General features: G+C 45.6%; 2 non-coding genes across 2 annotated transcripts; both read right to left on the bottom strand.

Annotated features, from left to right (window-relative positions):
* Positions 1–423: 423 nt before the first annotated feature.
* On the bottom strand, positions 424–506 carry LOC122721420. The gene has a single exon (XR_006348099.1). It is a non-coding gene; the product is annotated as a small nucleolar RNA R16 (small nucleolar RNA).
* Positions 507–665: 159 nt separating this feature from the next.
* On the bottom strand, positions 666–748 carry LOC122721418. The gene has a single exon (XR_006348097.1). It is a non-coding gene; the product is annotated as a small nucleolar RNA R16 (small nucleolar RNA).
* Positions 749–15981: the final 15233 nt, after the last annotated feature.

The raw sequence follows: 15981 nt of genomic DNA, 5'->3' as shown, positions 1-15981 counted from the left end.
CCAATTGCAATGCCTACCAATAGGCATATACAGCTGCCAATCCAGAAAATTTACCAGCCACAGCCCACAAGCAAGCAAACATCTGTTCTGCTCAGAAGATGCTTAAAATCACAGACAAGTTTCATATGTCCAGACATATTTGAGCAACTTCATCACTGCAAGTAGATGAGAAAGTCCATTGACATTTTCATGAAATCAATTTTCGTAGACAAATATATAAACACACATGCGCTTTTAAGAAAAGAACACAACTGGCATATGAAACTCAGAGATATTCCATAAATGGAGATTGCAGACAATCAACACGGCATCAGTTTCTGACCGCCCGTCTGCTTTTTCTCATCATTGTAATTCAATCAAGTTAAATTTCTTAATCAACCAAAAAAGACAAAAAAAAAGCATTCTGACATCATTAGTGATAGAGAAGGAATCAGATAATAAGCGGAGATTTGAGGTCTACAGCTAATTCAGTGTGTAGGATAAGAAATTATTCATCATCTACCTTCCTCTCTAGAGATCATCCAACCATCTTTCACAGAAATGCTATCAAATCAATAACAACAATATTAAAATCCATAGGGGTAATCTAAAAATCAAAAACCTTTTCTTTTCTAATCTTCTGTCAATGAACAAGAAACTAGCTAACAAACAAATGCATAGGACAAAGTGGCATCAGATAATAAGCGGAGTTTGTGATCAACACAACAATTCAGTGTGTAGGATAAGAACTTACTCATCACCTGCCACATTCAAAATCCATTTATAATTGTGTTTGGAGGAAAAGAAAAATAACAAAGGAATGTTGAAGATAATTTTGGCAAGTCCATTTGACGCCAAGGCTATATCAAAAGATGCAGCAATGGGCTGGTAAGCTAACCTTTTCGCTCTCTGCATCCGTTTTACCTCCTCTAGCATTGAAATTTGCCAAATCAGGAGGGGGTAAACAGATGCAAGATTCAATTCACTAATTTTTCTCTCAAATATCCAAGAGAGATCTTTTGATGAATCCGAGCTTACAAGAAATGAAAAGATTTAACAGATTAAATAGAACGTTTGGTAAATAATTGTAATCTATGCTCCACAGTCTCTGCTGAGCTATGAAGTGAGAACGGCAAGATGAAGAGAGGAATTGGGGGCTACCCTTAAATAGGGTTTTTCATTAGGGTTAAAGGGAAGTAGGGCAAATTTTTATTTTGCACAAAGTTCATTTCGGTCCCTGAATTTTGTTCCATATATAATTTAGTCCAATTATAACTTTTTTTAGAAAAAATCTATTTAGTATATAATTTTTATTTTCTTAATTTCAATTTCATTTAATTTTTTGGTTAAAAAGATTATATATTTTTATAATATTCTAGATTGATGTCTAAAATTTAATAAAGGATAGAATTAAGGTGTGTTTTGCTAAGTTTGGTCTGGTTGACTCATATCTTTTTTTTATATATATATATTTTTGTTTTCTAGTGACGTGTAACTGTCTTTCTGTGTTTATACATTCTGTCATTGTCACACGGAACTGTACGTACGGACGTACTGTATTCTTTCTTATTGTCAGGCGACCATTTAATTTCCTCCGGCACCACGTGGACACGATTCCGAATGTTTAGAGGTCTGTTGCCCCGCGGATCCATCAAGTTGATTGGGCTAGACCTCCTTAACTTGGGCCTGCGCTCTCCCCTGTCCGATCTATTTGAGCGAGGCCTGGACTACGTACTGGACGACAGACCTGTGTATTAGTTTTTTATGGGATTACGGCCTGACCTTTTAATGTGGGCTCAGTCATAGCCTGGGTATCCAAGGCCCAGTAGTATCAAGTGCTTTTTTACCCGATTCAATGATTAATAAGGGGATAAATTCCAAAATTCCAATTATTATTGCGTGACTTTAAGAGTTTTTTTTTTTCAAAACATCTTCTCTTTGCCTTTACTCATTTCAAACTTATGCTTTTAATTTCACTCGCTACTTTGTGTTTTGCGCTGCTTTTGCTATCTTGCTCTTCTTCTTCCTTGTAATTCCTACTTTTTCAATTTGAAGTACATCTTACTCTTCCTATGGCTTCCATTAGAATTCTCAATATTGAGAGTTTGATATTTTCTATCACCCCTTCTTCCCTTTCTAATTACTTCTCCAGTGACTACGCTGACACCACCATTTATAGGATTAAAGCTCCCCTTCCTAATGAGAGAATTGTCCTTCTCAACCCTCCTCTGGCGAGCCTAATAGACGCCCAACAAGGACGCAACCTTGTTCTTTGTCAAACAGCGCGATTTCATATTGACCTTCCCTTTTACCTCCTTCTGCATTGAAGTCTTCTGCCACTTTAAGGTGACTCCCTGTATGTTGTCTTTCAATTTCATCCTATTTGTATGCTGCTTTGAGTTCGTTTGTTTGTGTTGGGATTTTGCTCCCTTTGTTGCGTTGTTCTGTACCTTCTTCCGGCTCGTCAAGTCCACTCACGAGTTCTATTATTTTGGTCCTCGGACAGGGTTGTCTATCTTCGCTGGGTACAAAGACTCGATAACAGGCTAGGCTGAGGCCTTTGTAGTAGTCGAGCTAAAAGAAGCTCGGGGATCAACTGGCATGTTGATTTCTCTTGGGGGGAAGTTCCTCAGGGCAACAACAACTTTCCCAAGTTAACCCTTTTCCCAAGTTAACCCTATTGGACCAAGTCTGCCTTTTTCGACTGACCTCCTTAAGGAAGAAATATGACATTGAGAAGTGCATGTTTATGTCTAGTCTTCGAGACTGTTAGGAAGCTGGTATTATTGTTTTTCTGTTTCTCTTTCTTATTGCATTTTCCTCTTGTTGCTTTGAATTTTAACCGAATTTGTATTTTCTTTTCAGCTTCTGTCATTCCTATGGACAACATCAAGCTTTCGCAAAACTTCTCCCTGTCCCGGGAAAGCATGAGGGCTACTCTAGCAGCCTTCAAGGCCAATAAGACGGTGGCTGATGTGACCCAGGAGGTCTTTCAGGCTGCAGTCCCGGCAACTGCAAATCATCCCACTGCCCCTGCCCTTACGCCTTCTTTGGCTTCAGTGCTTGCAGTAGGGGGTTCTCGCTCCGCGGCTCCAAGGACGTCCATTCTTGCTAAGGCTCTAGCTCCAACTAAGACTCCGTCAGCTCCTAAACAAAGTCCTAAGGAGCCCATCATGCTCAACGAGTCCACCAAGAGCAGCTCGAAGGAGGGAACTAGGGTTGCCCCTTTAGATGTCCCACCCCTTCAAGCTGTGAGGGCTATTGTTATTGGAAGTAAAGCTAGCAAGCAGGCCCAGACCTTGGAGCCAGCTACCGAGAGCAGGGCTGCCAAACAGGCTTGCACTATAGAGCCTGTGAGGACTACCCCTCCCCCCTCAACTGACAAGGGGAAGAAAGCAGTAGAGCAGCTATCGTCTGCTCCAGATAATGAGCTCTTGAATGCTGCCGAAGTGACCTCGGAGTCCACACCGGCCTCGGTAGCCAAGATGTTGTGTGAGAAGATGTTTGAGGGGATCCCGAATGCCTTTGATCCTCGTTTCCTGGCCCTCATCAGTCACTTTGCCTGCTCTACCAAGCAACAAGCAGTTTTCAGCTCTCGCTCTTTGGATGACCTCAGGGATAGCTTGAGGGAGATGTTTCTCATGGTAAGTCATCTGTTCTCTCAAGGATATTTTTTATTTCTTTAACTTTTTTAATCTTGTTTTTGTTTTTTTATGGCAAGCCTTCGGGGTATTCATGGAGATTGATGCCTAGAACCGGTCCTTCTAAAGCTCGGTGGAGCAATGCATTACCAAGGAGCGCCGGGATGAAAATATCGTTGCCACTGGTGAGGCCCGCAGACATATTATTGAGTTTCAATGGCAAATCGAGGACCTCACTAAGCAACTGAGGGAGATGAGGGAGGAGGTTGCCCAAGCTTCCCAACGAGCTTCTGCAGCTGAGTCTCAGCGAGATGAGGCCTTAGCACAACTATACTTTTTAGAGGAGTCCTGCCATCAACATGATGAGGCCACGGCCTAGCGTGATGAGGCCTCAGCTTGTGTTGCTATCCTCCAGCAGGAGCTCAATAAATACATCGAGGACCTGAAAGGCATGGCTTCAGCGGCGGAGGAGTCTCTCCTTCAGCAAAAACTCCACCAAGAGGTCTCTACTCTAGAGGAGAGGTGTACTGCATTACTGAGGGATGCCCGAGCTGCAGAGGACAGGGTCCAGCAGGCTTGTGAGGAGCACTTGCAAGAGTACAAAGACTTTACAGAGCTGAAAGATAAGATCCTGTAGGCCTACAAACCACGACTAGAGGAGTATAGGGTCTTTACGGAGCTGAAGAAAAGAGTGTACAAAGAGGCCTTCTGTATGTTCACTTTAGGCTTCAACTAGAGCCTTAAAGCGACTAGGGATGCCCCCTCCACTCCGTTGGCAGACCTGCGAGCCCCTAAAGTGGACTCTAACGGCGAGGAGGTTTGCTACGAAAAGGATGACAATACTTTTGTAACGACCCGAAAATCGGACCGCTACCGGCGCTAGGATCCAGATCGGCTTAAGGCCGCCGGGACCCGTAGCAAGCCTAACATACAACCTGTAAACCTGTTTAATCCCATACATGATCAACATAAACATAAAAATTTTGAACTTTTCTCATTCATTTACCAAACTCAACCTGTGCATGCACAACTAATGATCATAATCATCAACCCCACATTGGAGTCCTCATCAATGCTCCAATGGGGTAACATAATATCATAAAAGTTTGGTTAAACTTAAACATCATAAAAACATTTTATAGATTATGTATCAAGGGGATAACCATACACATAGGGTCAAGCACAATTCTGATCCTCAATAACATCATTACGTGACTATTCAATACTTTACAATTCATCATGTCCACATCTAACTATTACATAAACATAACTTTACTTTTCTTGACCTCTTGGCCTATCCCGTACCTGCATACCTGGGGTATTAGGGAAATGGGGTGAGCTACTAGAGCTCAGTGAGCAGAATAATAAAACATTACATTTAAAATTCATGCTTCTCATGAAATGCATCACAACACAAACAATTCACATTAAGCATGAATTTGTCATCAATAGTCCTCTACATATCCAATAGTGCCAGGGACGTAGAATGGGTCTTCCTGGACTTCCTCTTACATATCATATCATAACATGCCAATGTGCCAGGGACGTAGAATGGGTCTTCCTGGACTTTCTCTTACATTGTGCCAGAGACGTAGAATGGGTCTTCCTGGACTTCCATACCATATCATCACCATCACATCATACCATATCATACGAGGACTAATGGATCATTCAATATTCATCCACATCAACAACATAATATGCAATGCAACATATTCGTGAATTTCTAATGCAACAACCTAGAATATCACATGGCATTTGTGATGCATGAGTCATGCTAAAACTTTCATTAAGTTAAAACATAAAGGTTTATTCTACTCACCTCTGGCTGACTCTAAAGCTGCTAGCTCACTGCTGGGGTCCTCGGTTCCTCGGGTTCGAACCTACACAAGTGGACTCAAATGAGGGACCAAACACTCAAGAACATGACTCTAAAATACTCCCCAAAAACCCCCTAAGACACCTTAAAACATTCATAGAAATCATGCAAAGGAAGGCTGAACAGGGCACTTTTGGCGGCAGGTTCGGCGGTCGAAAGTCCCTCCAGAGCCGAAAGTCATGCACCTTCGGCGGCACTTTCGGCGGTCGAAGGTTCACTCCAGAGACGAAACTCATGCATGTTCGGCGGCACCTTCGGCGGCCGAAACTCCCTTCCAGAGCCGAAAGTCCACTTTCGGGGGCAGGGTTCGGCAGCCAAAGACTTGCCTCCACAGGCAGGTTCGCGGCCGAAAGTCCCTTCGGCTGCCGAACCTGAGTTCTTCCAAAAGGCAGAACTCAGCCTCCACAATGCGCAAAAGCCTCCCAATCCATTCAATCATGCATTTACCTATTCTACAACATGCAAACTCAAGCGAACAAGCACATAGGGGTCTCAAACTAACTTAAACCCCAACCAAAACACATCAAACATACACATACAACCCACATTGTCCATAAACACAACATAAACCCAAAAACTCAACATAAACCTACACATGCATTTCTACCCCAAGAAACTTCATGAAACTCAACTAAAACTTGAAAAGAGGTGTGGATCTACTCTTACCTCTTGAAGATCGAGAGGGAAGACGATCCAACTCGGAGATGGGGGAGATCTCGCTCCTTTGGTCTCCAAGTCACCAACTTCACTCTTTTTGCTCAAATATCTTCAAACCAAGATAAAACTTGTTAAAACTCGAAAGATTGGAGAAAAATATCAAAAACGACCATGGGAGAGCATGGACTCACCGTTGGCCGAAAAGGGGGAGAAAGCTCGCCCGTTTCGGCCATGGAACCCTTATATAGGGGCTGGCCAGACCACCCTTCGGCAGCCTAAAGTGCCTCCAAAACTCATGCAAGTTCGGCGGCCGAACATGAGGTTCGGCGGCCGAACCTTTGCTACTTTCGGAAGCCTAACTTGCCCCCCTAAACTATCCAATGTTCGGCGGCCGAACCTGGGAATGCCTCCATAGTCTTTTTCATTCAAAACTCAAATTCTTTCTTGCTCAAAACCATAAAATACATTAAAACATTTTATGAAAACATGATTTTACCCTTCTAGAGGTTTCCGACATCCCAGATTCCACCGGACAGTAGGAATTCCGATACCGGAGTCTAGCCGGGTATTACATTCTTCCCCCTTAAGAACATTCGTCCCCGAATGTTCACCAAACAACACATGCAAAGCATAAAACATGAACATACATACAAAGCACATAAAACTCACCTTAGAAGAGATGAGGATATTGCTGGAGCATGGACTCCCGTGTCTCCCAGGTACACTCCTCTATGTTGTGGTGATTCCAAAGGACTTTCACCATCGGGATTTCCTTGTTTCTTAGCTTTCTGATCTGGGTGTCTAGGATCCGTACTGGCTGATCAACATAGGTGAGATCTTCTTGGATCTCCACTTCAGGCTCACTAAGAACCTTGCCCGGATCTGACACAAACTTTCTTAACATGGAAACATGGAAAACCGGATGGATTCTCTCCATTGAAGCAGGTAAATCTAGCTTATACGATACATTCCCGATCTTTTGCAAGATTTCAAAGGGTCCGATGTATCGCAGAGCTAGCTTACCTTTCTTCCCGAACCGAATCACCCCTTTCATCGGAGACACTTTGAGCAATACCAAATCCCCCTCCTGAAACTCTACTTGCCTTCTGCGGATATCTGCATAACTCTTTTGCCTGCTTGCAGCCATCTTGATCCTTTATCTGATTATGGGCACCACTCTGCTGGTGATCTCTACTAGCTCAGGCCCTGCCAAAGCCCTTTCTCCAACTTCTTCCCAACAAACAGGCGACCTGCACTTCCTTTCATACAAAGCCTCATATGGAGCCATCCCTATGCTAGCATGATGGCTGTTATTGTAGGCAAACTCCACCAAAGGTAGATGCTGCCTCCAAGAACCACCAAAATCTCGCACACACATTCTGAGCATATCTTCTATTGTCTGGATGGTCCTCTCTGACTGTCCGTCAGTCTGAGGATGGAAAGCAGTGCTAAAGTCCAACCTGGTACCCATGGCGTTATGCAGACTCCGCCAAAACCTGGAGGTGAACTGGGGCCCTTTATCAGACACTATTGAAACAGGAACCCCATGCAACCTGACAATCTCATCAACATACACCTGCGCCAACTTGTCCACAGAATAGCCACTCCTGACAGGGATAAAGTGAGCAGATTTGGTCAGTCTGTCCATAATCACCCATATGGAGTCCAATCTGTTGGACGCTGCCGGTAACCCCACTACGAAGTCCATAGCTATATTCTTGTAACGACCCGGAAACCGGTACCCCTCTGTAATGGCCCGAACCGCCACCGGCGCTAGGATCCAGATCGGCTTAAGGCCGCCGGGACCCGTAGCAAGCCAAACATACCTCCTATCACCTGGTCAAATCCCATACATGATCAAAACATTAACATAAAAACTTAAAGATCAGATGTATCTCCCGAGCCTGACCTATATGCGACATAACTGAAAACATAAAGAACCCCCTACTAGAGCCCTCATTAAAACTCTAGCCGGGTCAACATAACATACATCAAGTGTAATACCCGGCTAGACTCCGGTACCGGAATTCCTACCGTCCGGTAGAATTTGGGTGTCGGAAACCTCTAGAAGGGTAAAAGCATGTTTTTATAAAATGTTTTCATGTTTTTAATGTTTTAAGTATGATTTTAAATGAGTTTTTGCATGAAAATTTCTTTAAGGGAAAACCCAGGTTCGGCCGCCGAAACTCACTTTCGGCCGCCGAACATGCATGGACTTTGGGAGGCACGTTAGGCCCCCGAAAGTCTAAGAGAGGGAAGTGCAGGTTCGGCCGCCGAACCTTATGTTCGGCCGCCGAACATTGCATGGATGCGGAGGCACATTCGGCCCCCGAACGTGGCCTGGCCAGCCACTATAAAAGGGTCCCCTAGGTCCGCACGGGCGAGCTTTTTCTCTCCCATTGTCGGCCAAGGTGAGTCTCCACCGCTCCTCCCTCGATCTTGAGTGTTTCCTTTAGATCTTTCATGGTTTTAACGAGTTTATAACTTCGTTTTGAAGATTTGTGAGCTTTGAGCAAGTTTTGAGCAAGTTTTGAGTGCTTGGAGGTTCAAAGAGCTTAATCTCTCCATCTCCAAGCTAGGATCACTTTCCTCTCGTTTCTTCAAGAGGTAAGGGTCGATCTTGAACCCTTTTTATGTTTTAAACAAGTTTTAAGTAAGATCTATGGGTAGAATGCATGTTAGGGTATATGTTGAGTTTATGGGTTTTGATGATGTTTGAGCAATGTAGCTTGTTTGTGTGTGAATGAAGTGTTGTAGATGGGGTATATGCATGTTGGAGGCCCCTAGGAGCTTGTATGTGTGTGTTTTGGTTGAGAAATATGCATGATCTATGGTTTTGGGAGGCAGGAGGTTCATTTGAACCAAGTTTCTGCCGTTTGGCAGAAACCAGGTTCGGCAGCCGAAGGGAGTTTCGGCCGCCGAACCCCTCTTGTGAAGGCAGCTTTCGGCTGCCGAAGGTGCCCCCGAAAAGAGACTTTCGTCTCTGTCTGGCACTTTCGGCCGCCGAAGGTGCCGCCGAACCTAGCTGAGTTTCGTCTCTGTCCAGGACTTTCGGCCGCCGAAGGTGCCGCCGAAGGTGTCCTGTTCAGCCATTTCATGCATATTTTCTGTGATGTTTTCATGATGTTTTAGGGGGTTTTTGGGGGATATATTAGAGATATGTTTATATGTGTTTGGTCCCTCATTGGAGTCTACCTGTGTAGGTTCGGACCCGAGGAACCAAGGACCCCAGCAGTGAGCCAGCTGCTGAGAGTTTGACAGAGTCAGCCAGATGTGAGTGGAACTATACTTAACCTTTTAAATTAATAAAGTGAATGTTTTATCATGTTTCATGCATCATGACTATAATATAGGTTGTTTGCATTAGAATCACGAATATGCTACATTGCATTATTGTATTGTGGTTGATGAGGAGGGACATTGCACGACTCACTAGTCCTGTGTACGAAGTCCTGTGGTGCCCATAATAGGGCCGGGCAATAGCTCCGATTTACGAAGTCCTGTGGTGCCCATAATAGGGCCGGGCAATACGAAGTCCTGTGGTGCCCATAATAGGGCCGGGCATGGAGCTGAGGGATTTTTGGGTCGGTCCTTCCATGATGTGAAATGTTTGTGCAATGATGCATTCCATTATAGCATGTTTTAAATATCTTTTTTTATATAGTTCTACTCACTGGGCATCTAGCTCACCCCTCTCCCCTAACCCCCAGGTTTGCAGGTACGGGTTTGATAGAGAAGCAAAGAAGAGAAAAGTCATATGTATGTAATAGTTAGAGTTTGTGGACATGACAATGATAAGAATGTAATGTAGAGTTTTGAACAGTTGTGTAATTATGTTATTGAGGATAGAGTTGTGCTTGACTACAATGTATTGCTAATCCCGTTTATTTTAAGTACATGATCTTATGATATGATGTTTATGCAAAACTAACTCAACACATGATGTATAGCCCTCCGAGGCTTTGATGAGATCCCACAGAGGGACTTCTTTTATGTATATGTTCAGAGTATGCACAGGTTGAGTTGGTGATTGATCACATGTATAAAAGAAAAGTTTTAATTTTTTTTTTTTTTTGAATGATGGTTGATCATGTATGGGATTAAGCAGGTTTACAGGTATATGTTCGGCTTGCTACGGGTCCCGGCGGCCTTATGCCGATCTGGATCCTAGCGCCGGTAGCGGTCCGGATTTCCGGGGCGTTACAGAGTGGTATCAGAGCCCTAGGTTCACATGGTCGGACCTAGCGTGTCGGGCTCATAGAAGTATTAGAGGGTCAAGCACAATAGGAAAGGTCATGTCCACTAGGATAGGATGTAGAGTCCTGTCTTACTATGATGATGTGATATGCCATGACTATATGCATGCGCATAAATGATATGCTATGTTTGCCATGTATGTGATGTAGGTTCATGTGACTCCACATGAACCATATGATGCTAATGCTTGTGAGTTATGTGCTGTTTTTCAGAAACAGAATGAGAGGAACTCGTCGATCTGCACGATTGACAGGAGTCCCACCAGAGGATGAGGGCACAAGCGCCCGTCCTCCCACATTGCCTAGGGCAATGTCATGCAGAACAAACAGAGAAAGAGTATCAAGGGACCCTAGAAGGTCTTTTGATACTAGCAGAAGGGGAACAGAAAGAGGAGGGAGTTCTTCAGATGTGAGGGAGGTTATGGAAGAAGATCAGAGAAGGGATGGGAATCTGGATGTTGGCATGTCAGAAGAAGGGACAGGGGAGTCACAAGGAGGCACTCAGGCCTCGGGGTATGGTTTTCCACCCTATTACCCACCCTATGCACAGAGTCCCGGGTATCCGATGGGAAGTACGTCGGATTACTCCAGCTTTAATCCCTACCCTACTCACATGCCTTATCCACCTTTCTATCCACCGTACCCACAGTACCCAGCCTATCCACCCTCATCCTTCCATCCTCACCCAGCAAACCCCACCTCGGGGAATGCTGCATCCCCACCTCCACCTCCTACAGAACCAGTAGCCCCAGATACTCAACCTCCTAGACCTAGCTCAGCCAGTGGGAGTAAGGTGAAAATGACAGCTTACCTTAAGCTGGATGCTCCTAAATATAAGTCAGGGGATGATCCCTTTGAATACCTGAGAGCAGTGAAGACGATCACTGATGAGCTAGGGGCAGATGATAGAAGAGCCATTGAGATGGCAGGGTTCACCCTGAAGTGCAAAAAGGCAAAGGAATGGTTCAAGTGCTATGTGGACCCGAGACTAGACAGTATGACATGGGAGGATTTTGCTAATGAGTTTGCTGGATGGGCATTTCCAGATAGTTCCAGAGAGTTGAAAATGATTGAGTTTGAACAACTGAGACAGACAGAAGACATGAGCATAGAGGAGTACACAGACAGATTTCTGGAGCTATTACCCTTCTCAGGGCAAGCTCTAGATACAGATGTGAAGAAGGCCAGGAGATATGTCATGAAATTACAGTCCAGGTACTCCTCATTGATTCAATCAGCTGAGAGGGAGAGTTTTCACACAGTGGTAGATATGGCTCGAAGAATGGAGGCCAGTGCCATAGTTGAGGGGTCAGTGAAGCAGTCAGTGACCCAGTCTTCAGGGGTTAAGACCCCAGGCAGAGGAGGGCTAGGACCCTCTACTCAGAGTTCAGGTAGTAAGAGATGGAGTAGCACTAAGAAGCCCAAGAAGAATAAGTTCTGGAATAAGCTGAAATCCGGTTTGGGTTTTGGCGGTGGCTCGAGTTCAGGCTCAGATGGTGCAGAATGCCAAAGGTGTGGGAGGCCACACAAGGGAGCGTGTCGATGGGGGACCAATGCATGTTTCAGATGTGGCCAGGAGGGACACATAGCTCGGGATTGTCCTAGAGCACCTTTCATGGGCCAGCCCCAACAGACAGCTTCGGGTAGTGTGGCACAACCAGCAGCTCCAGCCACAACACAGGGCAGTGGCAGAGGTAGAGGGAGAGGGGCAGCCTCTTCTTCTGGTTCCCGAGGTGAAGGTCCATCAGCTCCAGCCAGGATCTTCACAATGACTCAGCAGGAGGCGAACACATCCAACACCGTGGTGTCAGGTAATCTCATCATTGGGTGTTCTGATGTGTATGCATTAATGGACCCGGGTGCATCTCATTCCTTTATTTCTCCGAGGGCAGTTGAGAGGTTAGGGTTGATGGTCTCTGGGTTAGATTGTCCCCTATGGGTCAGTGGACCCAAGTGTGACCCGACGGCGGCAGAGTCAGTCTGCCGGTACTGTCCAGTGTTTGTTGAGGGAAGATGCCTCTCCGCCGACCTTGTGGTTCTAGATTTGACAGATTTTGACGTCATTCTAGGGATGGATTGGCTATCTACCCATGGTGCTACCTTGGACTGCAGGGACAAGGTAGTCAGGTTCAGAGATCAGAACGGGTCAGAGGTTGTCTTCAGAGGAGACAAGAGGGGTACGCCTAGAGGTCTGATATCGGCCCTACAGGCTCGTAGGCTGCTTAGGAAGGGATGTCAGGGGTATGTAGCTCACGTGAAAGAGCTAGATAGTCAGGTCAGGGAGCCAGCCTCAGTGCCAGTTGTCAGAGAATTTCTGGATGTCTTTCCAGAAGAACTTCCAGGACTACCACCTGCTAGGGAGATAGAGTTCGAGATTGAACTGATGCCTGGAACTAGACCGATCTCTATCCCTCCCTACAGGATGGCACCAGCAGAATTGAAGGAACTGAAAGAACAGTTGCAAGATCTGGTAGATAAGGGCTTCATCCGACCGAGTACCTCACCTTGGGGTGCTCCAGTGCTTTTTGTGAGAAAGAAGGATGGATCCCTCAGACTTTGTATTGACTACAGGCAGTTGAACAAGGTCACTACCAAGAACAAGTACCCATTGCCAAGGATCGATGATCTATTCGACCAGCTAGCAGGAGCGGGTTGTTTCTCCAAGATAGATCTGAGATCAGGGTACCATCAGCTGAGGATAAGGGAAGAGGACATACCGAAGACAGCTTTCAGGACCAGATATGGGCACTATGAGTTCCTTGTAATGCCGTTCGGGTTGACTAACGCCCCTGCAGCATTCATGGACCTCATGAACAGAGTATTCAGACCATACCTGGATCACTTCGTTATTGTCTTTATAGATGATATCCTAGTGTATTCCAGGAATGCAGAGGAGCATGCCCAGCATCTGAGGATTGTATTACAGACCTTGAGGGAACATGGCTTGTATGCCAAGTTCTCCAAGTGTGAGTTCTGGTTAAGGAGCATATCATTCTTGGGGCATATAGTGTCAGAGAATGGGATAGAAGTGGACCCCAAGAAGGTTGAAGCTGTGACTAACTGGCCAAGACCCACCTCAGTGACAGAGATCAGAAGCTTCTTGGGTTTGGCTGGCTACTACAGGAGGTTCGTTCAGGACTTCTCTAAGATTGCAGCTCCTTTAACCAGATTAATCAGAAAGAATCAGAGATTCGAGTGGACCAATCAGTGTGAAGAAAGCTTTGAGGAGCTCAAGAAGAGGTTGACTTCAGCACCAGTGTTAGCTCTGCCAAACAGCAATGAGGATTTCACAGTGTTCTGTGATGCATCCAGAGTAGGCCTGGGTTGTGTGTTGATGCAGAATGGTAGGGTGATCGCTTATGCCTCTAGACAGCTGAAGAGGCATGAGTTGAATTACCCCACACATGACCTGGAAATGGCAGCAGTTATCTTTGCCCTCAAGATGTGGAGGCATTACCTCTATGGGGTAAAATGTGAGATCTTCACAGATCATAAGAGCCTGCAGCACATCTTGAACCAAAGAGAGCTGAACTTGAGGCAGAGGAGATGGGTAGAACTGTTGAGTGACTATGATTGCAAGATCCAGTACCATCCGGGTAAGGCTAATGTAGTAGCTGATGCCTTAAGCCGGAAATCACTTGGCAGTCTATCCCACATCACGGCAGAGAGGAGACCGGTGGTGAAGGAATTTTATAAACTCATCAATGAGGGTCTACTGATGGAGTTGTCTGGTACAGGTGCTTTGATTGCACAAATGAAAGTAACCCCCGTGTTTCTGGAGCAGGTGGCTCAGAAACAGCACGAGGACCCAGAGTTAGTGAAGATTGCCAGGACTGTTCAGTCAGGCAAAGATAGTGAGTTCAGATTCGATGATAAGGGGATCCTCCGCTATGGGAACAGACTATGTGTACCAGATGACATCGGGCTTAAAGGAGACATTATGAGAGAGGCTCATAATGCAAGGTACAGTGTTCACCCTGGAGCCACCAAGATGTACCAGGATCTGAAGAGGGTGTATTGGTGGCCAGCTATGAAGAGGGAAGTGGCACAGTTCGTGTCAGCCTGCGAAATATGTCAGAGGGTGAAGCTGGAACATCAGAAGCCGGCTGGAATGCTTAACCCACTGCCGATTCCAGAGTGGAAATGGGAGAATATCGCTATGGATTTTGTAGTGGGGTTACCGGCAACATCCAACAGACTAGACTCCATATGGGTGATTGTGGACAGACTCACCAAATCTGCTCACTTCATCCCTGTTAGGAGCAACTACTCTGTGGATAAGTTAGCGCAGGTTTATGTGGATGAAGTTGTCAGGCTGCATGGGGTCCCAGTTTCTATAGTGTCAGATAGAGGGCCCCAGTTCACCTCCAGGTTTTGGCGGAGTCTGCAGAATGCTATGGGTACCAGGTTGGATTTCAGTACTGCCTTCCATCCCCAGACTGATGGACAATCAGAGAGGACCATCCAGACAATAGAGGATATGCTCAGGATGTGTGTGCTAGATTTTGGCGGTTCTTGGAGGCAACATCTACCCTTGGTAGAGTTCGCCTACAATAACAGCTATCATGCTAGCATTGGGATGGCTCCATATGAAGCTTTGTATGGGAGGAAGTGCAGGTCACCCGTTTGCTGGGAAGAGGTTGGAGAGAGGTCCTTAGCAGGGCCCGAGCTTGTAGAGATCACCAGCAGAGTGGTGCCCATGATCAGAGAAAGGATAAAGACTGCCACAAGCAGGCAGAAGAGTTATACAGACATCCGCAGGAGACAGGTAGAGTTTCAGGAGGGGGATCTAGTATTGCTCAAGGTGTCCCCAATGAAAGGGGTGGTTCGGTTCGGAAAGAAAGGTAAGTTAGCTCCACGGTACATCGGGCCCTTTGAGGTCTTGCAAAAAGTTGGGAATGTATCGTACAAGCTGGACTTGCCTGCTTCTATGGAGAGAATCCATCCGGTTTTCCATGTTTCCATGTTGAGGAAGTTCGTGTCAGAACCGGGCAAGGTTCTTAGTGAGCCTGATGTGGAGATCCAAGAGGATCTCACTTATGTTGAACAGCCAGTGCGGATTCTAGACACTCAGATCAGAAAGCTAAGGAACAAGGAAATCCCGATGGTGAAAGTCCTTTGGAACCACCACAATATGGAAGAATGTACCTGGGAGACACGGGAGTCCATGCTCCAGCAATATCCCCATCTCTTTTAAGGTTAGTCTCTATGTGTTATATATGTATGTTATGTTGTTTTGCTATGCATGTGCTAGTTGAGGAACATTCGGGGACGAATGTTCTTAAGGGGGGGAGAATGTAATACCCGGCTAGACTCCGGTACCGGAATTCCTACCGTCCGGTAGAATTTGGGTGTCGGAAACCTCTAGAAGGGTAAAAGCATGTTTTTATAAAATGTTTTCATGTTTTTAATGTTTTAAGTATGATTTTAAATGAGTTTTTGCATGAAAATTTCTTTAAGGGAAAACCCAGGTTCGGCCGCCGAAACTCACTTTCGGCCGCCGAACATGCATGGACTTTGGGAGGCACGTTAGGCCCCCGAAAGTCTAAGAGAGGGAAGTGCAGGTTCG

The sequence above is a fragment of the Manihot esculenta genome, chromosome 12 (assembly GCF_001659605.2).
Source record: "Manihot esculenta cultivar AM560-2 chromosome 12, M.esculenta_v8, whole genome shotgun sequence".
Classification (NCBI taxonomy): Eukaryota; Viridiplantae; Streptophyta; class Magnoliopsida; order Malpighiales; family Euphorbiaceae; genus Manihot; species Manihot esculenta.
The sequence above is the reverse complement of the archived record's forward strand: the minus strand, read 5'-3'. Positions and strand labels throughout refer to the sequence as shown.